The sequence below is a fragment of the Lagenorhynchus albirostris genome, chromosome 18 (genome assembly GCF_949774975.1).
Source record: "Lagenorhynchus albirostris chromosome 18, mLagAlb1.1, whole genome shotgun sequence".
Lineage (NCBI taxonomy): Eukaryota > Metazoa > Chordata > Mammalia > Artiodactyla > Delphinidae > Lagenorhynchus > Lagenorhynchus albirostris.
In genome coordinates this window covers 30844786-30870721 of record NC_083112.1, presented here as the reverse complement: position 1 = coordinate 30870721, position 25936 = coordinate 30844786, and positions in this window count along the sequence as shown.

Sequence of the window (25936 nt, the reverse complement as noted above, 5' to 3'; positions counted from 1 at the left end):
CAAAGACTGCTTCCATTTTCTGCCCATCATCTGCCGCACATGGTGGGATGTTGCTCCAGGACGTTGCTTCAGATGTGTAAGATTCCCCATTCATTAAACCATTGAAGTCTCTGTCCCTGACTCCAGGCTCTTTATTCAGTCTTGAAGCTGACCAAGCACAGGGCTTGTAGGTCTGCGAGATGCAGCTCAACACATAGACAGTCCAGAGCAGACCAAACAGAGTTGCTATAGGTAAGACTGCAGTGTCCTTTTGGTGGCAAAATCCAGACTGTGAACTGTAAATATTTAATCAGTATCCGATCATGCTGTTGATGGAAATAAATACAGTGTTTTCTATATTTTTTAAGACCAGAGTAATCTTAATATGTTCATTTATTACATACTTAGTGTAATGCTTTTGAGGATGTAGAGTTAGGAAAAGATTAAGAAGGCAGGATATGAATCAAGGTCTCCCTGACTCCAGATCCCTCATTTATAAATGTGATGCTATATTTTTTCATCGGGATATTTGGATGTCAAGATCTCCAACTCTGCTATGTGGGAATTAACATGTCCCAGGACATCGGAAAGACAAGGTGGTCAACATAAAGTAATTTAGGTTGGAACTTAGCATTTTTGAGGCAGAGGCAAGCTACTTCCTTATTCAGATCCAAAGGCCCGTTTCAGACAGCTGCACATGGAAAGCTGTCTTCCAGTTGTGATAAGAAGAATAAATAATATGTGTGCTCAGTGTAAGCTATGTGATATGCTTGCTGAAACATCAAACAATGGCATGAAGGTACTGGCTAGGATCCTCAGGTCTCCCTGGCTCTGGACAAGGAAGTATTGGGTGGGAGGGTCTCTCACTGCTGACTCTTATCACACTCACCACTGACCCCAGGACTGGTGGCCCCTTCCCAGCCTCAACCTCCTCTGTCAGCAAAGCCTTCCTCTCTTCTCATTCTGGCCTGAGGAGGGTAGTCCTGCTTTCCCTGAATTATCTGCCAAGCTCTTCCTATGATATTGTCCTTAATTCCAGTTTTCTTTTGATTCCAAAAGACAACTGTGACGAAGTTCCAAAAGCTGGGCACTGCCTTTCTCCTGAAATTGTAACAATCTTAATTCTCCAAGATCCAAAGTGGATACCCTTGTTTATTAACAAAGGGCTCATAAGAAGGGAAGAATGGAAAATTTTAAAAGACACAGGATACTCTTTTAATAATTATCTTTCTGCCTTCTCACTAGTAAATTTTGAGTTTCCAAAATTATCTGTGATTCCATCTAGGTGCTCTGTGCCCTAATCCCTTCCAAAATGGGAGTCATAGATAAAACTTCTACCTTGAATCTGATTAGAAATATGTAATCCTATTGCCCTTGAATGAGAGCAGTGATCAGAGGTCCCATCTCTTTGGAGATATTCAAATTCTTGGCTATCTTTGAGCATATCCTTTACCTCAAGAGCGTTCACAAAAACGCCTAGGCCCAAGGTGAATATTCTACCCACCATTCCAAGTTATTAATATAACCTCTTCATCCTGATTATGGCTTGACTTCCCATTTTGATCCTCAAGAGTAAGGGTCGGGCTTCCCTGGTGGTGCAGTGGTTAAGAATCTGCTTGCCAATGCAGGGGACATGGGTTTGAGCCCTGGTCTGGGAAGATCCCACATGCTGCGGAGCAACTAGGCCCGTGAGCCACAACTACTGAGCCTGCACCTCTGGAACCTGTGCTCTGCAACAAGAGAGGTCGCATTAGTGAGAGGCCCGTGCACCGCAATGAAGAGTGGCCCCCACTTGCCGCAACTAGAGAAAGCCCTCGCACAGAAACGAAGACCCAACACAGCCAAAAATAAATAAATAAAAATAAAATAAAATAAAATAAACAACGAGTAAGGGTCACTGACTTCTATGCATGATAAGAGACAGTCCTTACCACATTGCTTAACAGACCTTAGCTAAACAGAATGCAGGATATATTTTCCTTTAAATGTCCTCCTAAACTAGTAGACATTCCCTTCAATTGTGTTTGAACAAAGATCACAGCAGTAGAGTCACCATTATCTGCTTTCATCTATGAGTTTTTATTCAAAGAATTGCTAAAATTAAATCCAAGAGTTAATTAAGAAGGATAATTAATTTCCAAAGGATAAAATAAAGAGGAAAAGTGTAATTCAAGAGCAATATATATATTTTTCTCTCTCCATGAATGAGATGTTCACTATGTTTGCAGTGGAACTGGATGAATTGCAGTCTTTCCAGGAAAGATATAGATAGCGTTATAATATGTAAAATTAAAAAAAAAAAAAACATGTGGGGGTGAAGAAAATGGATGAAGGTAGTTAAAAGGCACAAACTTCCAGTTTTAAAATTATATAATTCCTGAGGATGTAATGTATGGTGACCATGACCATGTAATGCATGGTGACCATAGTTAATAATATGTATAACTGATTCACTTTGCTGTACAGCAGAAACTAACACAACGTTATAAAGCAACTATACACCAATAAAAATTAATAAAAAAATAATTACTGTATATTTGGAAGTTGTTGAGAGAGTAGCTCTTAAAAGTTCTCATCATAAGAAAAAGAGATTTATAACATGTGGTGGTGGATGTCAATTAAACTTAGTGTGGGGACCATTAACAATACATATAAATATCACATCATTATTTTGTACACCTGAAACTAGCATAATGTTTTATGTCAATTATACCTCAATTGAAAAAGAAGTACATTATTATTGTGAGACAGTTCATTACTAATTAATGGCATTATATCCAAATCTCAGAGTCCAAATGCATCATTCATGAGAGTGGTATGAAAAAAAAAAACTCTCAAAATATGCAAAATGAGGAAATTATATTATAGATATACCTAATGACATGTATCTGTACACTATCCTAAATTCTAGATTTCTTGTAATATGTAGCCTATAGTTTTATATGTTAGACATGAGGACTAAGAGTTATCAAATATTGGTGGTTTTCAAGAAAAATTTTAAAAAGACTTTCATACAACTTAAAATTATGGAGTTTTATCAATTGAAATGATATCACAAGTATTTTAGAAACTCTGCTTCTTTCTAGGAATGACTCGGAAAAATAAATTATAATGAAATATTAACCTATTTAGGTTATTGTTTTTGACAAAACATAAACTAACACTTTAATGTACTAGACCTCTTAAAAGGGCAATGATGACATTGTCCTTGATGAAGATAGCCTTACCATTCCCCTCAGTTTACCTAAACTTTAAACAGGCTTCTTCTTGACTTTAGGTCCCTGACTGCCCTCTTCTTAGATTATTTACTTTAGAAAATTTATGTGAAATGTTTTTTCCGCCCGTTTGAGATACTTTAAAATACTTCTTGTCAGTTTTACCACATAAGAATGTTTTTCTCAAGGACCTGAGGGCCATTCTTCAAAATATAACCAGCAATGAAGATAGTCTCCCTATTTCTAATTCTGTGGGTAGGGGGAGACTAACTTAGGTGGACACCTCACTCCAAGTTATAAAACTACATACCATCATGAAGATACAAGAAACTTTATTTATCTTTTGGGTATAGTCAATTAGCAAACAAAGATGGTCTACAACCCCCATCCCCACCTCAGTTCTTAAAAACTCTCCCACGTTTTGTCTCAGCAGAGTTGAGCTCAGATTGATTTCTGGCCTCTCTATCACAATGACATTGAATAGAGTCTTCCTTGCCGGCTTAAATTTATCTGGTATGATTTTTACTTTGACATCCTTATGTAAGTTCTGGTTTTGCCAAAGATCCTTGAAATGAATTTGACATAGAGTGGTACATCATAGAATGGTCACTGCCCTAAAAAAAAAAAAATAATAACTCAAGATTGTTTGTAGATCTAAATGTGAAATGCACACTATAAAACTCTTAGAAGAAAGTATAGGAGAAAATCTTTGTAAACTTGATTTTGGTGATAGTTTTGTGTTTTGTTGTTATTTTTTGTTTTGTTTTGTTTTAGATAAAAAACCAAAAGCAGGATTCATAAAATAAATCAAATTTATACATAAAATTTTATGACATCACAGGAGAAGAGATAATTTCAGCTGAAATAATTTTAAAAATAAAGATACAAGATTTTTAAATTACATCTTGAAATGAATCAGTTTTATATACCCAGAGATTAGGCAGAAAAGGCAAATTCTCACAAAAAAGTATGAAAAATTATCCCAGGTTTTCATATTCAATCCATCATATTTATATTGAAGATTTTTTTGTCATTTAGTTTCTGCTGCTCCCAAAGTAATAAGTTCAAAAATTTAGTAACATTTTTCTATGTAGTACCCCCATCTGTTAAAATTCAAGGAATTGACCTAAATACCTGTATGGTAGAATTAGATGAATAAGACCATGTCACTATGTTCATATGCTTAATGGCATCTCACATTTTAAAACATAACATCTTATATTAACCTTAAGTTTTCTAGACTGCTTCATTCCATATCCTTGCCCACTGAACCATCTTTACTGTTGTCTTTCTTGAATATTATGAATATGTCAGACTTTAACTGTTTCCTGGTATCAGTGGATATCAGAGCATTATCAAGGATTAAGATTCTTTGTTTATACCTAACAGAACCCTTAAAAAAAAGAAAAGGAATTTATCATAAGGGTACTAGGCTGTCTAATGAAGATGGAGATAGAATTGCATATGGGCTTCAGGAAAAGATTGAGACAAAAATTAAAAAGTCTTTATATACCAGGTAGTTTCCACTCTCCAGTATCACTACTCTGCTACACTCTCTCTCACCCTTTTTCTGCTTTTTATCCTCTTTCTCTCTGGACCAATTTCTTCTGCACCCCAATCTACAAGTCAGAATCACACCGCCACATATATATCTCTGTGACCCCTCCAGACTTGGATAAGTCCTCTTGTTCTTATAGCACTCATATCTCCCATCTCATCCATAATTGTTAATTTATTGCTAAACTTTTCCTGCAATCTCAATGAGGACTTCTGAGTTATTCAATACATAAGATGATTCATTTTCACAGTAGCAACCATAAATTTCATATCAAAGCCTAGGATGTATGATGTGAGATCTGATCTGAGAATGAACTGCATATTTGAAATTATGACTGGCCTCCAAGGTCTGGTTGATTTGGTCCCATATTATTTCATAATCTTGAAGTGTTATTTATTCCTTCACTAATCACTCATCTTCCTCAATTTATTCTCTTATGTCTCACATATTTGTTAGGTCAGCTTAAGTGATCTAGTCTATGCTTGGTTTTTCTACAATGCCACTGAGTGTTGGGCTTGCCCTCCCTTTCTATAACTATGTTTGTAATTGTGTTCTGCCCCTGACCTGAGGCTGGAGTGATCATTTTCTTTCTGTTATTTACTACTGTGTTGAGTGTACCATTGGCACTCAATAAATTACAATAATAAAGATACAGCTCATCATCATAATTATCTTTACTCCCTTAGGCAGATCTAGCAGGGAAAGAGAAACTTCAGAGGATGCTCTGTTTTCTACAATGCCCTCTAGAATGTGTGAGGACATTCTATAAAATCCCTCTAGAATGTTTTTAATTTTACTTTTCATCAAAACAATAACAGAATGGTGATTATTGAGACAGCATTCTTTGAAACACAGGAAAATGAGATTACATGGTCCAATTTCCCTTTGCAAACTCCTGAAACACTTACTGTCTCTATCATTTATGTGACATCATATTTCTCTTTCATTTTACTTACAAATAAGTTATTATTCCGTTAAAGAGAGGAATAAGGTTTGATTCCACTTCATAAAGCAATGACAGCCATTAGCAGATTCTAAGTAAACAGTTACTGCAAATTATGGATAAAAATAACAATAGATTTTATGTTTATTGATTCCCTTATATGGGAAAACTCTTCCATTTATGAGATCAGATAAACTGTGAGTTCCTAGTAGTTTGTGAACTTCTCAATTACACAGACATTTTCTTAATCATCTAGACATCCACAGTAAATAACCCATGGACTGATTCAAAATGCACACAATAAAATTTTGGACTAAAAGCAATCAAACGTAAATTGAAGTTTTAATTGTAATGAAGTTACATTTAGTTTTTGTGTAACTTGTCTTATCCTCAAATCAAAAATGATTCCTTTGTCCTAAATATCTCTAAACAGCTTTCTTTTTCAATATTTGCACTATCCCTTGGGTCTATTCTCATGTAAAAAACACTCTTACTTTAAATCTCAAGCCATTGGATTACTGCCAGCTATACTTCCTGAATGAATTTATTATAATTAATAACTGGTCTAGCCTTCCATCAGTACTTTGCATCTAGCTTATTGACTTCTTTTTTTATTTCAAGGTGTGTGGCACCATTTGGTCCTCTTAATACCTATGTGGAGAACCTGTCTTACATCTTAGTTTAAAAAGTATTTTGATCCTAAACAACAAGAATTTACTATAGCACAGGGGACTATATTCAATATCTCATAATAACCTATAATGGAAAAGAATCAGAAAAAAAATACACACGTGAATTACTTTGCTGTACACTTGAAGCTAACACAATTTTCTAAATTAAATATACTTCAATGAATAAAAGTATACTACTGGAATTGAAATGATCCATTCAATTCCAGTATTTTTCACCCTTGTGTGTTTAGCCACTGACTTTCCATAGCCATATCCTGAGGGTTAACATCTTTCTCCACCTCATACATATAAAATGCTGATATCTCATCAAATCACTTATCCCTTCTATCTCATGCTCTCAGTTCATTAATACTTGTGTTGTAACCTCCTAAAAGTCTCTAACTTCTTGATTTTTCCCTTATCACACAGCCAGACACCTCTGGCTTTATTTCCCTATTTTAAGCATCCCAAAATATGCTCATCGGAACTGCTCAATTAATTTAAACACTTGTTTTAATTTATTTATTTTTTTACCCAAAATACCTAATCCTAGAATTATTTATCTTCTTTTCCAGTCAGTCTTATCTTGTATATCTAGTCTTTGAAGTTCCTTAGCTTTGCAAATAGCTTACATTATAAACTAATGATTTTAATTTCAGGTTAAACTTTAATACTGCTTATCAATTTTTTTCTTGCCTGTTAACTATAATCTTTCTGCTTTCTGAACTTTCACTTTTCTTACAATCTTTACCCAACTTCCTGCTTTTTACCTTCATGATAGTACTTTGCTGCCTTCTATATTAAGAAATATAAAATCTGTGTTATACTTATGTAACACTTTGGAAATTTCCCTCATATGCACTGACCTATATCACATCCAACTACAATTCTTTCTCTCCAGGAGATAAGACTGCCACACTGTTAACCTTCATCTTATACTCTCTCAATGTCTTAGACTTTGTTTCATAATTTAGCTCTCCACCAATTCTTATATACTCAAATTTTCATTCCCTAATGCTGAGAACTTCTTTTCAATTTCTACACAGAAGTATAAGAAAATGAAAATTTTAAATATGGCATTCCCCTGTGGCTTTGGCTCAACTTATTTTCTTCTCCTTTCAATTCCGTTTCTGGAAAGAATAGTGATGAATCAGTCAATCTCTGTCTATCTGTTAACACACTATTACTGGAAACCTTTCTTATGTGAGGCTCTGTGCTACACATGGGGATACTATGTAAAACAAGATAGAGCTGGTCCTACTGTCATGGCACTTCAAGCTCTATGTGCTCGCCTCCCATTCAGTCTTCAACCTATGGTAATTATGAACCTCTTCCAACCATTTCACTGAATCAACTTTGCTCTTGACCTCTTTATTACCAACGCAAGTAGACTCTTCAGTACTTGTCTTCTTATCTGTTTCTCCTGCGCTTTAAGATATTTACCTTTCCTTTTAACTTTCTCCACTTTAAATGTATGTAACCCAAAACATACCCTTGTTCTATTTCTGACTCTTTCTTCTCAGTGTCTTTCAAGGCATTCTTCAGGTTTCTGGTACTGCCCTCATTCTACCTCTTTTCTCATAATCTTATGGCTTCAACTGTTAACTAACATCAGATTGCTGTATTAAAACTGTGAAAATTAAAGATACCCTTGGGTATCTCCAGACCACTTCAAATTCCTAATGCCTTCAGATAAACTCATTATATTTCTCAGCTTCTTGATCTCAGTTTGTTGTACCCCTTTCCTATTTATCAAACCTTATTTATTTTTATTTCTAATTAAGATTTGTGTGTTGCATCCTCTCTACACATAGTGCAAATAGCCTAGACAAAAAGTTATTTGAGTTGTCTCTTCACTTGTCTAGATTTGTCAACAGAATGTACTGGCTAAAACTCATATTTGACAGTTTGTTTAATGTTCTCGTAACATAAATGAGCAGAGATGTACATCATTAATCAAACATACTTTATTTTAGGCTATAGTTTTTATCATTTCTCTTAAACAAATTTCTAAGTAATCTAGGGAAAAAAATTATGAAGGATGGCATAGAGCTTGATATTGAATAGTAATATATAAATACAATATACTCTCTTTTGGCATTCCTCTGAAGGCAAGTGGAAATCAGATTAGACATACTATGACATTTGAACTTACCCTAAAGGAAATGATGGCTTTCATCCATTGTTCATGGACAAAAACCATAATTTCATCCTGAGCAAAATTTAAGAAATTTTTTTTTACTATGTCGCATAGTAGGCCCATATACCTTACTTGTTGCTTGGAGTAATTATTGTATCCTGACCAAATTAAGTGACTTTTAAGTTCCTTATTACTCTAATTTTCAGTGATTCTGTGGAGCCAAAAATAACTTCTGTTCTGATTGCATGATTTATGCAGCTTATCTAATAAATTCAAATCATTCTTTTTTAGTTCCTGAAAACATGCATGTTACAAACATAAAATTACTGATTCAGAAGAGAGTAGTACATCATTTAAATTTTATATTTCAGATAAAAGATTCTTAATTGGGGAAGGATTAACAGTTCTCTATAACTAGAACATTTAAACAAGTTATATAGTCCTATTCACTCACAAAAGGATGCATGAAAAATGTTAATAGCCTAGAAAATCCACCACAAGAATAATATCTTGAATTTAAAATTTCTATCTGCAGTGAATTTTTGTGGCCAAGTTACAAAACACTCAATCTAGGGACTTATAATGGAAATGCAAAAAGACCTTTAAATACAAGAACAAGAAAAGATACTGCTGTAATATAAAAAAGAATCCTTTTCCAACAAAAGGCTGAATATATGTCATTGTTATGAAAAATACTTTTCTTCTTAGTTATATTCAATCTGCAAATCATAAACTCATTCTTGCTAGCAAAAAGTGACCTGGATTTGATTTTAATGTTGATTTTTTTCATGCTTCTCCTCATTCTTCATCTGTTCTGACTCTTCCTTTCAATCATTCCCTTTATGATTGCTTAGCTTCATGCTTCCTATATTTTGTTAGACTAAAATGTAATGTACTCAAGGTTTATATTGGCAGGCCCATGCAGCTAGTCAGCTCTGAAGCTAGCTTTCACCTCAAATGGGCATGGAAGGAGAGGGTTGCAGAGGGTAAAGGCAAGCAGCAGAAAATTGAGGCAGAGAGGAAGAAAAACGCTATTTATATCTCCGAAGTGACTAATGTTCCTTCTTGCACAAGTTATTCCAGGAGAGAATACCTCTCTTCAGATAAGTACTAACAGCTACGCCATCTGCAGAGCAAGATACCTACCTGTTTTAAGACACTTAACTGAGATTATTTTTAATGATGTAATATCTGTCTTCTATTTAATTCTATTCGGTCAAGTATCCTCTGGTCTGCTGGCTTCATTAGCTCCCATTTCCTCTGTTATTGGCTCACCTTGTGTTCTGCTGTCCACAAGTAACGAATAGGCTTTGGGGAGGCATCTAGTCAGAAAACCTCTTCAGTCTGAAGATCTTTAGGGTGTGCCAAGTTGTCTGATCATCATATTAGCCAATGGAAAAAAGGATTAGGTTTTACTGAGCAGTTTTATTTTTTAATATAATAGGTCTATAATAAAAGTATAATAAATTACTCTCTATGCACAGACAGAAAAGACTTTATTTTTATTCCTCTCATTAAGAAACTTCTTGGATTTCCAGGGACTGCTTGAGCAATAGAATACTAAATTCTGCCTGTTTATGTGAGCAGTAATTATATATTCTGGGTGGCAGAAAGCACTCGGCAGGGCTCAGAGGAAGTCTGTTAGTCATTTCATCATTTTATGCAACCTTGGTCTTGCTGACTGCACAGAGCACTAATAGGACAAGTTAATGGAGTTTATTCTGTCATGAATGCTGCCAGTTAAAGAAGATGATTGCCATGTATGGAAAAGCAGGCTCTCTAACTTCTTCTTAAAGATGTATAGAAATATTAAATCTGTTATCTGCCATAGAGGAAATGCATAAATTTTGCCTTCCTAATATGAGCACAGGTGGACTTTAGTATTTCAAAGTAGAAACTGCAGAAGTTTTTGAAAATCTGAGTGCAAAACCTATAGTAAAATATAGCTGCTTGATTTTTTTGTTAATGAATCATACATCAACATGATAGTTGCTTTTTTTTTCCAGAAAGTCAAATTATCTCAAACAGAGAAATGAGAAACTCATATTTGATGAGCTGAATTTAAACCAAATTGTGTTGTTTAATAAGTAACAAGCAGCCTTGGATTGATGTTGATAAAGATGTAAAAACCAAATGTTGTTTCCCAAGCTGCAAAATTGCATGTTATTCATGCTAAAATGTGAAGCTGATTATAAGATTCAATGGTAGTCAGACTAAATTAATAGGAGTCCTTTAATAAACCTTCATTTTCTCGATAGTCCTGACAATTCAAGTAAATAAAAATTGAGAGGATATGCTAGTTCAGGAAATGAATTTAGCATCTTACTTAGTACCTAAAATATTTCTCCAACTGATCAATAAAACTACTTAATTAAAATATTCTTTTATGGACTTCAAAGTTTCTGAAAGAATATGGATTCCCAATTACATGAATATAATATATATAGTTGAAGCTAATCAAGAATGAAAGAGATGTGTGGATGTTATCAGCATAGAATAAAATTCCTAATTGCGGACTTCCCTGGTGGCACAATGGTTGAGAGTCTGCCTGCCGATGCAGGGGACACGGGTTCATTCCCCAGTCCGGGAAGATCCCACATGCCGCGGAGTGGCTGGGCCCATGAGCCATGGCCACTGGGCCTGTGTGTCCGGAGCCTGTGCTCCGCAACCGGAGAGGTAACAGCAGTGAGAGGCCCGCATACTGCAAAAAAAAAAGAAAAAAAAATCCTAATTGTGATCTGCACAATATATCATTATTTGATTTTAACATTTCACTAAGTAAGACTAAAGCCTTTGGCTTTCTTCCAGGTAGATAAAATCTAGTAGAAATTAGTTCCTAAAAGTAAAGTCTCGAGTACACAAAAATTTTTAAGTGTGTGCTTTGTATTACAGCATTTTTTAAATGCTTTTCTACTCATACCTCTACCAGGTAAAAAAAAAAAAGGATTTTTTATTCATAAATTACATAAATATACTCCTTTACAAAAATGTTTATACATTATAATACATGTACAACTTTAAAGATTGAAATGGATTAATTATAAAATTTGTTGTTGAAAGTACAGCTTTAAAACTAGACCTATTAAGATTTAGAAGCAGCAGTAATCATCTAAGAGAAGAAAGTAATTTCATGACCACAGTTTTGGTGTTTTCTCATAACATCCTTCAACATTCTACTTTGTGGGTCATTCTTCTGTCTCCAACTCAGTATAGATTAACTTTTAGATTCATCAATTTAGAGGCCAACATTTTAATAATTCATCTTTTAAATGAAGCATACATTAAAGACAATGATAATGGATTTGCATTGGGAGGATATGTAACTTATTTATGCAGTTAAGAAGTAAACAGTTCACTTCCGCTTCCGGATATGGGAGAGTATTCCATCAGAATAATCATACTAACAAAAATGACTAAATGTCAGATCTATCACAAAGTCATTCTTCAAACAACATTGGAAAGCAGCCAAAATTTCCAGGAATTAAGGACCCAAGGAATTAAAGATCTCAGAGAGAAAGGGAGCATATTGAGTTTTATATTATTCAATGCTTTTCTCCTGAAGGTATTTTTTGATTCCTATGCTAAATAGTATGAGAGGATAAGAAAGTAAGCAGAAAACAATAGCTAAGAGACTAAAAAGGTGAGTAAAGCTCTCCTCAGTCTTACAGAAGTGGGTGTTAAAATTTGGAATTCATGGTTTACCAAAGAAAGGATACTTTGGGTTTTCAGTTGAGTTCCCTGAAATGCTATGCCCTACAAGTAGACCTAGAAATAGAGCAAGGAAAAAGAATGGTATTCACAAAAAGTCAAGCCAAGCCTTAAATAACTTCATCTTCTGTTTTATTAAGGTGATGTGACACTTCCCTAACTGCTTCTCAGAAATTAAATTCTCTATGAGGCAAAAATGACATTATTGTCTCCAAAAAATATTTTAATAAATAATATCTAAATTTCAATCAAATATTAACAGGCATGCCAAGAGATAGGAACAATATTTGAAAATTCAGAGAAAAAGAGACCAAGAAAATTGAAACAGAGATGTTCATGATATTGAAGCTATAGGATATAGATTTAGAAATAACTATGTATAAGGTCAGGAAAATAAGTTAAAAGTCAAAGAATTTTACTAAAGATTTGAACTCTGTGAAAAATAATTAAATGGAAATTCTAAAGTTGAAAGATATTATAACTAAAACTAAGAACTAAAATTTACTTTAAATTATATTAGGATATGCACATTATATATTGATAGAAGGATAATTGAATGGAAAGATAGAATAGTACATAACATTGCATATGTATTGAGGTAAAAAGATGACATCATGAGAGATTTTTATAATTTGTGCAATGGGAGTGGCTAGTAGAGAAAAAAAGGGGGAGATTTTTCAGGAGATATCAGACAATAGTTTCCCAAAGAAAAAGACATCAATCCACAGGTGAAGATACTTGACAAACCTCAAAACCTTTACATTCAAAGAAAATCAAAGATATGGAGAAAATCTTGAAAGCATCCAGAAGAAAAAAGAAAACATACATAGCACTTTCCAAGGAGTAATAATAAAACTGGCAGCTGACTTTATCACAGAGGCAATATTAAACAGAATAAAACTGACATAATTAGATTGCTATGAAAAAAAATAAGTAAGCCAGTACCAGAATTAAATACCCAGCTAAAGTACATCTCCAAAATATATAGGGACTAAACATAATTTCAGAGAAAGATTGAGCACACTTCTCATTATCTGATTTTCACACAAAAAGACTCAAATATTGCTCTATGCATAAGGAAAATTATATAAGATGGAGGAACAGTAAAGCAGGAAGAACAAAGAAGAGTACATAAAAATTAATATCTGCTTAAAAATAAAAACTTTTTATCTAAGGTCTTTGCATAACATAGGAAGTGGTGGAACTGGGTGAGTGAATAGACTCCAAAAAATATTGACACTTGCTTTCATCTTTAAAGTAGCTAACAGAATGATAAGTAAGGTAAACAACCTAATAATGGAGGACTATATTAATACAATATACTTGATTTATTTCTCTTCTGTCTTATGGTATAACTGTATTAGATTAGCCCTCTAAGCATAAACAACTAGAAAACTGGACAAAATGGATGAAACCACTATTTCTGTCACTGGAAAAATACAATATTAAAATGTAATCCTTGAGAGAGGGAAATGAATGACATCAATCTTACAGTTGCTTTTGCTTTCTTCCTGGATGAACTTTCCAGAGCACAGCTCTAAGATGTAAGATTCAATTTGGAAAATCTGAGGTGTCTAGAATTTGGGGGGGTTAGTACTTAGGTAATAGAACTATGAGAGAAAGAGCTCAAGCATAAAGGTCCACTTGAGTCTTTGACTGACTAATAAATTTGATTTATATAAATTGAGATTCCTTAGGTCAGCCAAAGAACAACTACCAGGTAATGGAACAACAGAGGATCTATAAAACAAGAGTTCTCACCAGAAAGGAGATATATGAGTTCCAACCAACCTGAGAGGAAAAAAACATTCAATAGGTATCCTGGAAAGACCACAGTTTATAAGGAGAAACAAACAATATCTAGATAAGAGACTACTGGAGGGCCACCCTAACAAAGGTTTAAAAAACAGCCGTAAAAGAATCAATCTAATCCACAAGATAATTAACTGCTATGAAGATAAAAGCTCAATACCTTTAAAGAAATACAATGGAAAGCAGAGTATAAAACCATGAGCACAACATCTACCACCCAAACAACAATTAATAGACATGTAAAGAAGTAAGAAAAGGAGACCTGAAACTAAGAGAAAAATCTGTTCATAAAAACATGTCTAAAAATGTTAGAAATTATGGGATTAGCACACAAACTTATTGGAAGAGCTATTATAAATATATTTAAGAACCTACAAAAAAACAGACATAATTAAGAGAAAAAGTGGAAATATAAAAAATAACCAATTTGAATATGTATAGATTACAAAAATTTAAATTATTTTATATTTTTGAATTTATACACAAAATAGGCACTGAAGAGAAAGGATCAGTGAACTTGAAACCATAACAATAAAAACTCTTCAAACTGAAGCACAGAGAGAAAGAAAGCTGAAAATAACAATAAATGAAAAAAGACTTATTGGTCTATAAAACTTTTTCCAAGAAATTGGAGCCCAGACGGAATAGGGGTGTGTGTGACAAATGTTACAATGTAATAAGTAAAATATTCCAGATTACATGAAAATTAGTACTATATAAATTAAAGTGTCTCAACAAATATCCAAGCAGAATAAATACAAAAGAAACCATGACAAAACATATCACAAAAGCAATCTTTGTAAACCAAAAGTAATTTAAAAAATGTTAAAAACATCCAGAAGAAAGAAAAGATACATCACATACTGGGAAACAAAGGTAAAATTTTTCACTATCCCATCAGAAATAATGTGTTTTAGAAGACAATGAAAGAAACACTTTAAAATGCTGAAAGAAAAACAACCTACACTTGTATATCAAGAAAATACCTTCATATAAAAGAAACCATCATTTATATTTAAAAATCATGAAAAATGAAAGCAAATCAAAGATATCATGACACAGATACTGAAAAAAATCACAATAAAATTTTCACAAGAAAAGTAAAAGAAAATTATTCAAGCTTATAAAAAAATTATACCAAAAACCACAACAGAAACAACAAAAGCCCCAACAAATCTATACAAAAAATAGAATGTGTGAGATTGGCAAATATGCAGGCATTTTTTTTTTAAAGTCTAACTGACTTTTAAAGTTAAAGACAATAGGAATATATTATGGAATCTATAGCATATGTAAATCTAAAAATCTGGGTGGTGGTATGAGGATATAAGTATCCATATAGCTGATTCAGTTTGTTATACAGCGGAAACTAACACAACATTGTAATATGATTATACTCCAATAAAGATGTAAAAATAATAAAAAATAAAAAAATAAAAATCTGAAATATCATCAGAAAAGAGTAATAGGGAAATAAGGAGTGTATTTTTTTGAGGATCTTACACAAAGGTGTATAATATCTTTTGAAGGTACATTATAAATTAAAAATGCATATATTATAAACCTTACAGAAACCAACTAAACATAAAGAAAAATAAATAGTAATAAAATGAATAGATGAGACAAAATAGAATATTAATATAACCTAATAAAAGACAGGAAAGGAGAAAGAAAGAAACAAAGAAGAGTTGAAACAAGTGGAGAAAAAAATAGAAGTTTGATGGAAAAATAACCTTTTCTTTAACCTTTCCAATTAAAATGAGTGTATAAAACACATCAACTAAGGGCCAATGTTGTCAGACTAGACTTTTTTTATATATATTTGTCAAGGAACATTTTAAAAATTGAAGTATAGTTGATTTACAATGTTGTATTAATTTCTGCTGTACAGCAAATTGATTCAGTTATATATATATATATATATATATATATATATATATATATATATATACACATTCTTTTTTATATTCTTTTCCATTATGGTTATTCATAAGATATTGAATAATTTCTCTGTGCTGTACAGTAGGACCTTCATTGTTTATCCATTCTATATATAATAGTTACAGCTGCTAACCCCAACCTCCCACTCCATCCCTCCCCCAACCCTCTCTCCCTTGGCAACCACAAGTCTGTTCTCTATGTCCCTGAGTCTGTTCCTGTTTTGTGAATAGGTTCATTTGTGTTATATTTTAGATTCCACAGATAAGTGATATCATTTGGTATTTTTCTTTCTCTGTCTGACTTACTTCATTTAGTATGATAATCTCTAGGTCCAGCCATGTTGCTGCAAATGGCATTATTTTGTTCTTTTTATGGCTGAGTAGTAAGTATTTCATTGTATATATGTACCACATCTTCTTTATCCATTCATCTGTCAATGGACATTTAGGTTGTTTCCATGTCTTGGCTATTGTGAATAGTGCTGCTATGAACATAGAAGTGCATGTGTCTATTTGAATTAGAGTTTTCTCCGGGCATATGCCCAGGAGTGGGATTGCAGGATCATATGGTAACTCTATTTTTAGTTTTCTGAGGAACATCCATACTCTTCTCCATAGTGGCTGCACCCACTTACATTCCCACCAACAGTGTAGGAGGGTTCCTTTTTCTCCACATCCTGCCCAGAATATGTTATTTTTAGAGTTTTTAATGATAGCCATTTGTTAGACTAGATTTTTTAAAAAAGAGAGAGAGACAATTATATTTTCTCTTTTAAAAAATAACCTTTGTAACTCTGTATGGTGACAGATATTAACTGGACTTATTGTGGTGAGCGTTTTGCAATATATAATACAAACATCAAATCACTACATTTTACACATGAAGCTAATTTAATATTATGTCAATTATGCCTACATTTAAAAAGAGAAGAAGAATGAGAAGAAATTAACCTTAAATACAAAGGCAGAGAGAGATACAAAGTAACTAGATGGGGAAAAGTATAAAATGCCAATAAAATTTATAAGAAAGCTGGTGTAGTGATATTCATGTCAGGTAACATGAACTTAATAGAAAAAATATCATTGAGAGACATTTCATAATTATAAAATAGTCACTTTTTATAAAGACACACAGTACCCTATGTGTATATTCTTAATAACACAGTCTAAAAATACATGAAGCAAAACTGAGAACAAAGATGAGACATGGACACACCCACAATTATAATTAGAGATTTTAAACTTCTCTCTGAGCAATTTATTGGAATATAAAAAGTCAGAAAATCAGCATGACACAAGACACTAAAACAATAATATCAATCAATTTGACCTAGTTGTTGCCTATGGAATGCTTATTTTTCCAAAGTGCAGACTACACAATTGATTTCATATGCACATAAAAAATTTACCAAGACAGCCCAAATTTTGGATCACAAAAACACAGACCTCTCACTGCTGTGGCCTCTCCCGCTGTGGAGCACAGGCCCCGGACGCGCAGGCTCAGCGGCCATGGCTCACGGGCCCAGCCGCTCCGTGGCATGCAGGATCCTCCGGGACCAGGGCATGAACTCGTGTCCCCTGCATCTGCAGGCGGACCCTCAACCACTGCGCCACCAGGGAAGCCCTGACAATATGCTTTTAAGTAATTTGTGCATCTAAGAAGAAATCACAAGGAAAACAATAAAATATTTGAGCAAAATAAAAAGGAAAAAACTATATATTGAAATTGGTCAGATGCAGCCAAGCTGGCTTGGGGGTTAAATATAAAGTTTAAAATATTTATAATAGAAAAATAAGAAAGTTCAAAAATCAGTAATTTAAAAACTAAATTTCATAAGATGAAAAAGTAGAGATATAAAAGCCAAATGGTAGACAAGAAGGGGATAAGAAAAATAATAGCAGAAGCCTTAAATTATATACAAGATGTTAAAATCAATATATTCAACAATTTGGAGAAAATATATAATATTTTTTGTAATCCAAACTACCAAAACTGCCACAAAAAGAAATAGAAAAAATTAAATAGCCCTATATCTATTAAATAAATTGAATTCATAATTAACAACCTTACCTCCAGAAGTAGATGACTTTATTATTGAACTCTATAAAAAAATGTGAGAGAAATAATCTCAAAATAATACAAACTTCTTTTGCAAACAGAGAATGAAGGAACACATATCAACTCATTTTATGAAGACAATGTTCGACCCATACTTAAACCTAACAAAGAAATAACAAATTTTTAAATAAGAAATAAAACTGAAAAAGAAAGGTTATGTGGCAATATTCATCATGAACATAGATGTAAAAGTCCTTAATAAAATACTATCAAACCAAATCCATCTCAGCATACTATAAAAATGATAATGTATCAACATTTAGTGCAGTTAATCCTAGGTAGTCAAAGATTTGATCAATAAGTATAATTCATCACATAAACATGATAAAGGAAAAATTAAAAAAAGATTATCTCAAGTAGATGCAGAAGAACAATTTGATAAAATTCAAAAGCCAGTCACAAAATGTCTTAGCAAACTAGGGATCAATAAGATTTCCTTCAACCTTAGAGGAGTATTTATGAAAACATCTTCAGTGACATAATACTTAATAGTGAAATACTGAATATTTCCTCCTTAAAATCAAGAAATGACAAGATATCTATTCTCACTAGTCATTTTCAACAGTTTTCCTGGTCAGTTCAATAAGAAAAAGAACAACAACCATCACTTTCAAGAATAGAAAGTAAAAATTAACATTTTATTTAATTTAAGATGACTGTATAATGTAATTAAAAAATCTTAAAAATTAAAAGAAAAAAACAGAATTAATGAGACTTTTAGAACATCACAGGATACAGACTTTATATTAAAATCCATTGTATTCATTATATTAGCAAAAAAAATTGGAAACTAAAATTTTAAAATGCATCAAAATATAAGATATTTAAGGATAGATTGAATAAAATATGTACAAAATCTGTAGACTGAAGAACTATACAATACTGTTAAGGAAACTTAAAAAAAATAATAGTAAAATCATATTCATGGATTAAAAGACTTAATATTGTTATTATGCAAAGTCTCCCAACTTGATCTCCACAGAGTCAAAGCAATTTTAATAAAATTCCAGTAGACTTCATACAATTTGACAAACTGGTAGCCAAAATTATATGAAAAATTAAATAACCTAAAATATATAAAGTTATTTTTTTTAAATCAGAGGACATACTATTTAGTGTTAAGATTTACTGTATAGTTATAGTAATCAAGATAACGAGCAACTAGCATAAGGACAAAATTATAGGTTAATGAAACAGAAAAAATTGTCCAGAAATAGATTCTTCTATACATAGAAAAAATATGATTTATTGCATTTATGATTATATATGTATATACTTACTATATATATTATACATAATATGTAAATATATTATAATATATTCTATATATTATATTATACTATATATATAATATATAGTATATTATATATATTATATTATAATACATATATGTATAGTATATATAAAAATATACTATATGTATATTTTTTATTGATTTTCAACAGAGATGCCAAGTAAATTATTTGCAGAATGATGGTGGTAGAACAATTGAATATGTGTATCAAAAAATCCTAGAATTCTACTTCTCACTATATACAAATTTAAACTTGATATTAGTCATAGACCTTTATATAAAAGCCAAAATAATAAACCTCCTAGAAGAAAATACAAGAAAGTCTATCTTTTAATTTGGGGTAAACAAAGACTTCTTATACAAACAAACATATAAATAACAAAAATCACAAGACTCTATTAATAAAAAGGCAAAAGGAAAAGACTAAGAAAAATTTATACCTACATTCATGTATACGTACACATTCATATACATATGTGTGTGTGTATTTGAGCTTCATGCTTAAGCTTTTTAAAAACTCAGTTATTTCACCTGATTTGTTAGCTTCAAAGAAGAGATCAGAATTTCTGATCGGCACAAAAAAGTGCAGGGTTAGTATGTCTTCTACTGACCATTGTGCCATATTATTGTTGGAGATGAACTGTAGCACAAGAATCCATTCTTCCTTGTCCATCCTGATCCAAATATATCACTAAACGTAATTGGTGTTGATTGGACATTTTTTTTAAAATAAAGCAAAACTGCTTCCTTGTGTCTTACATTTAACTTAAGGATAATAAGGTAAATAAAGTAACAGTTGGAATATATGTATACATATGTGTATATATATATGTACACACACAGGTAAATATATATATACTTATAAACAGGGAAAAAAGAAGCCTATGAATACATTTCAAAAATACTCTTCAAAAATATTCCAGCTATTGTAAAAGTACTTGTCAAGTGAGAAAGAAAACTTTAGTGAAACCTAAAAAGTGGTAAATTTATGATGAATTTCCCTGTTGACTAATGACATTGAATATATTTTCATTAATGTGCAATTGTTACATCTTTTTTGCTGAACTGGTTAAATATTTTGTCCAATTTTTATTGTGCCATTTATCATTTTAATATTGAGATCTAGGAAATATTTATATATTTTGAATATAAATCCTTTGATATATATTATGTAACATAATAGAGATGGAAACTTTACATTTTACATATTTTTAAATAAGGATTTCCTCACTATGATAGAAAAAATCCAGAAATTCTCAGGTGCATTCTAATTAATGGGGTTATGGCCAATGTTGTATTTAATGGTATGCTAAATGCCTCACAGGAAGGAAGATGAGACAGAGAAAATGCTATTTGGAAACTTTAAAGAAAATAATAACTACAATCTTTTGTCTAATAGCTTTGAATCACTATTAATTTAATGTCTAGTGTTTTGAAGACTTGATAATAAGGAAGAGACTTTTGTAATGTAAAATATTTATGTTATTTGCTTCCCCTATACACATGATGCCAAGATGTCAATGAATATCCTTAAGAGTCTGTGTGCTAGATGGTCTCTGTCTTTTCAAAATTACCCAAGGACCACAGGGAGATGAAGATTACAAAAATCAGACAACCCCATAGCTATGATACTATAACACAAAGAGAAATAAGGATTCCATGTAGAGAAGTTGATGGTGAACCTTCAATGAATCTGTCACACTTGCTAAATGACCCACATTTGGACACCTGCTTGACAGCAGGCAATTCAAATGTGTGCTCAACAGAATTATAACTCAGTACTTACCATGAACTTTCACTATTGCTTGAAAGTGGTCTAATCACAAATGTTAAAATTTCAGATTTCAAGAATTTGACATGCTTATGAATATCATTCAAACTAGAATTTTGTTTCTTGTTCCATTTCTTTAAAATATTTTTTTACATGAGATCATCTAAAATAAGGATATAAAATAAGAATATCAGAAGTTATAAAATGGAAGTTAGTCCACTCCACCATTCTAAATTTTAGGACTGATGAGTCTATGTAGAAGGGTTGAATATTAATAATAGTTTATTAAAACTAACTATGAAGGAAAGATATTTGAATACTGCTATTGATTTAAAATAATGAGTGAGAAAGGGCAAAACTTTACAAAAGTGCCTTCATAGTGCTTATATTTTTACATTGTACTGTGCATATACTCTACACATTTCCAAAGGATGGGATTAGCATGCAGAAGATGAGAAACTTCCAAAAACATTGAATGTGAGGAAGCTACACTTCTTTGCCAAGAAGTTTTGAAATAGGATATCACTGAATATCATTTATGCTTTTTTATCTAAAAAAAAAGTACATTGATGATAACAAAGAACAACAGATTTGAAGATAAGTGGGGGTATCTCAGTCCATTATATCCTATTATCCTTATTCATTGTGAAGTATTTCAATAAAATTTTATCCCAAAGAGTAAAGGGAATAAAAGAAAAAGTAGACACGGGGAGGGAGAAGGATAAGCTGGGACAAAGTGAAAGAGTGGCAATAAAATTTTTTATGCAGAACCTAGTCATTTTGTATGGCTATGGCTTTCAGGAGCAGTAAATAGTACTCTGTGCGATGGTCATTGCCAAGGAGACCTGTTCTCTAGCTCTTGTTAAAAGTGAATATTACCCAGAAGCAGGGCCATGATTCACACATAAATGAAATTGATTGGTCTTATTATATTTCCATAGCTTTATATTTGAAGAAGTAAATATATCTACATATGAAAAGCTACATAGAAATTCATAATGAATAACCCAGCATGAAAAGTACATTTTTTCTTAAAAAGATTTTAAAGTTCTTAATGATATTACAGTTACATTGACATTTTAAAAGTAATTTAACACTTGGAAACAGGTAAGTGACCGTCTACTTCTAACATATTGCAATCCTAAAGTTATTGCTTTCTTTCCTTACATTAAACCACCTTAGGTGTTTTAACTTGAAAACCATGTAAATGGCCACCTAATCTCAAAACAATAACAAAAACTCTTTTTATGAAAATCTTTTTTAGATACATTGTTTTGAATAAGAAGAAAAATTCATAGAATTTTTAGAATCTATGATATATCAGACTTTGTATTCTTTTAGGTAATACAATTCCTCTGGGTATGTGAAGGTAAGCCTTTGGCTTTCTGTGGAACTGCAGTAAAACTGGGTTCCACCATACATGATTTATTGATCTATCTCATCTCTCAATGCTTCTGAAGGGAACAATATCTTGATGCATGTGGTGTAAAGCCACTACGAGTTTGTTAAAGCCTGTTACTCTCCAGTTATTCTCCACTTTACTGCTAATTTAATACAGAGAGGAAAGAAGATAAAGCCACAGTAAAATATTTTCCAGAGATCTATGCTCTTCCTTAAATGCTTCTTAAAAAAAATATTCCTAAGGAAGTAATTGCCTTATTTTTTACTAAAACAAATGACAAAATTTAATTTCTTATAACAAACTGTTATTGTGATTGATGGAAACAATCCAGAATACAAAGGCAAAGGAGAGAAATATCTTTAATACTTATAAAGGATGCAAGGTTCAAAATTATGTAAAGACAATTGTACAAAACAGGAGATCCACAGCATTTTCCTTTTGCTGTTTCATGTCCCAACAGAGATGTCCCATTTCCAATGATGCTACCTGCCTAGGGTGAGGATTATACGGACCACCCCTAGATGATCCCATTTTACCCATATTAAATATTGTCAGGGAAATAGACCTTTACTCCTCCATGGCTATTCTCAACCATTTTATGAAGGATGCAGTCTCTTTATTAATCTGATGGCCTTTTGTGTAGTGCAGCCAGAAGTGAAGAATGGGTCAGCTATATTAGGGGACAGGAACATCTTCTTGAGAATATTCATGTCCAAGTCTTATCAGGTAGCAAGCTGGTAATTGCAAATTGCCAAAGAAACTGCATAATCTTGTACCACATGGTATTTCTAGGCATCCCCAAACTCTGACCACCCCAGGCTATTCCTAAACTTCATGATATCCATACCCACTTTCAGAGAAGTCATTGATTCCTATATGTATTTGTCTAGTCCCTCAAAATAAAATCAAAAAGAGAAAAGTAAAATACACTTGACATTTTCTTTTGACTTTATTTTTGAATTGATTTTTATTGGATTATAGTTGATTTACAATGTTGTATTAAGTTCTGCTGTACACCAAAGTGAATCAGCTATACATATACATATATCCACTCTTTTTTAGATTCTATTCCCATATAGGTCATTACAGAGTATTGAGTAGAGTTCCCTGTAGGTTCCTATTAGTTATCTATTTTATATATAGTAGTGTGCATATGTCAATCCTAATCTCCAAGTTTATCCCTCCCTCCCTTTTCCCCCTTGGTAACCAAACATTTGTTTTCTACATCTGTGACTCTGTTTCTGTTTTGTAAATAGGTTCATTTGTACCATTTTTTTAGATTCCTCATATAAGTGATATCATATTTCTTTCCCTGTCTGTCTTACTTGACTTTATTTTAATGAATCACATTTGAAATGGCTTATTTCAACAGAGGTATAGATATTAAAAAAAAAGATTTTAAAAGTTGCCACTCTTTTTAAAGTTTAGATCCAAAACAGATGAAGAAAGTCAGTATACCATATTTCATCAAATCTACGACTATTGCATGTAAGGATATGTCATTATTTTAATACAATTAAGAAACAAAGAATAATGTTGCAAATTAAACTATGGTTTGATGTCAGAGATGTTAAGCTAAAAACTGGATTTTTGACTTGAAGGAAAAAAGTATATACTTAAGAGGTAACTTTAAAAATGAAAGTTATTTTTCTGCAGTCCATTATAACACAATAATAGTAATAATAATAGCAATTTTCTGTGTGCTGTTAAAATTACATTTACCAACTAAATAGGTAACAGAATTAATATTTACAGCATGCAGAACATTACATTTAGAAAGGTTTAGGAGTTAATATTTTGAGACAAGGCTTTATAGAATCCTACAGCCCAAGATTGGAGGTTTTACTACTTTCTGACATTTTCCTACAAATTACAGCACACTTTGCTGGGGCCCAATAAGAAGTGCAATGCTATATCTCTGCCAAGGTACTAAATCTTACACAGTGTAAGACAAATGAAAATCAAAGTATTATCTTTATTAAGGAGACAAATTAAAATCAAAATATTATCTTTATTAAGGAGCTAATTATTGTAGAAAGTGGTTTATATGTAAGAGTTGAATGGTCTTCTTCATATTAATCCCCAGAGTTAGATTATTCAACCAGCAGTAATGGGCTGACTGTGAAGAAGCTAGACAAGCAGAAAAGAGGTAGCCTCTCTCAAGAGGAAAGAGAAAATAAAAAGCTGAGCTATATGTGACCAATTTCTTCACCCAAACTTATTAGTCACATTAAGTCACTTCACTTCACTTCACTCTCAGGAAGGAGTTGGGGGAAGGATGAACAGTAACCAAGAGTGTTACACTAATGAATGCATCTCTACTGTAAGGAAACAGGTGGAGAGCGAGAGTGTTGACTCCCATCCAAACAATTCAACCAGAGTTGTCTAGATATAATTTATTTATGGGAATATAGAACACTGTTAATGCTTCCTGGTTTAAAGTACTAAAAAAGATCTTCAATCACCAGAATGACTCAGACTCATGCACCCAAAAAGTTTTAACTCATACTTGATCAGTTTAGATGTATGGAACACACATTGACTTTGGTTGCATCCTAGCACGGTACAACCTTGGTCATTTGAAGAATGTAGAATCTTAAGAGGAGGAGGGGAAGGATAGTGTTTAGCTTTTATTTGACAATGATAGGTGGGTGGTAGGGGTAGAGGTGGTGATAGATGGGAACATGTACCTAGGAAGAGATTTTAGGCACTCAAAAACATAGTGAATTTTAATTTAGTTTTGGTTCCAATATCTGTAAAAACCAGTGAGTTAAAACAGAAAGGTAGCCTGCTGCTTTTAATGTTTTTTTGTGTTTCTTTGGTCTCAGAAGAGACTTCTGGGAAAGTACATATCTAAAAACTTTCATAAATGTGCAACTATGAGTAATTTGTAATCTATTATCATTTTTGTGCAGTTGATAATTAGAACACTTTAGAAAGTGGTTAAACACTGTATATATATATATATATATATATATATATATATATATATATATATATATATATATATAGTGGCCTCTCCCGTTGAGGAGCACAGGCTCCGGAGGCACAGGCTCAGCGGCCATGGCTCACGGGCCCAGCCGCTCCGCGGCACGTGGGATCCTCCCGGACCCGGGCACGAACCCGCGTCCCCTGCATCAGCAGGCGGACTCTCAACCACTGCGCCACCAGGGAAGCCCTAAACACTGTATTTTAAGATAATACAGTATAATAGAATTTAGAAATGGAAGAAATATGCTGATACTTTTGAATACTAAAAGCATTTTTTAAATGATATATTATCATTAGGACAATATAGGAACACAGGAAAATGCAGGACAGGAAAATTCAAAGAGCAGTAAACATATCATATCTGACCTCCCACAAATTTACCCAATCAACATC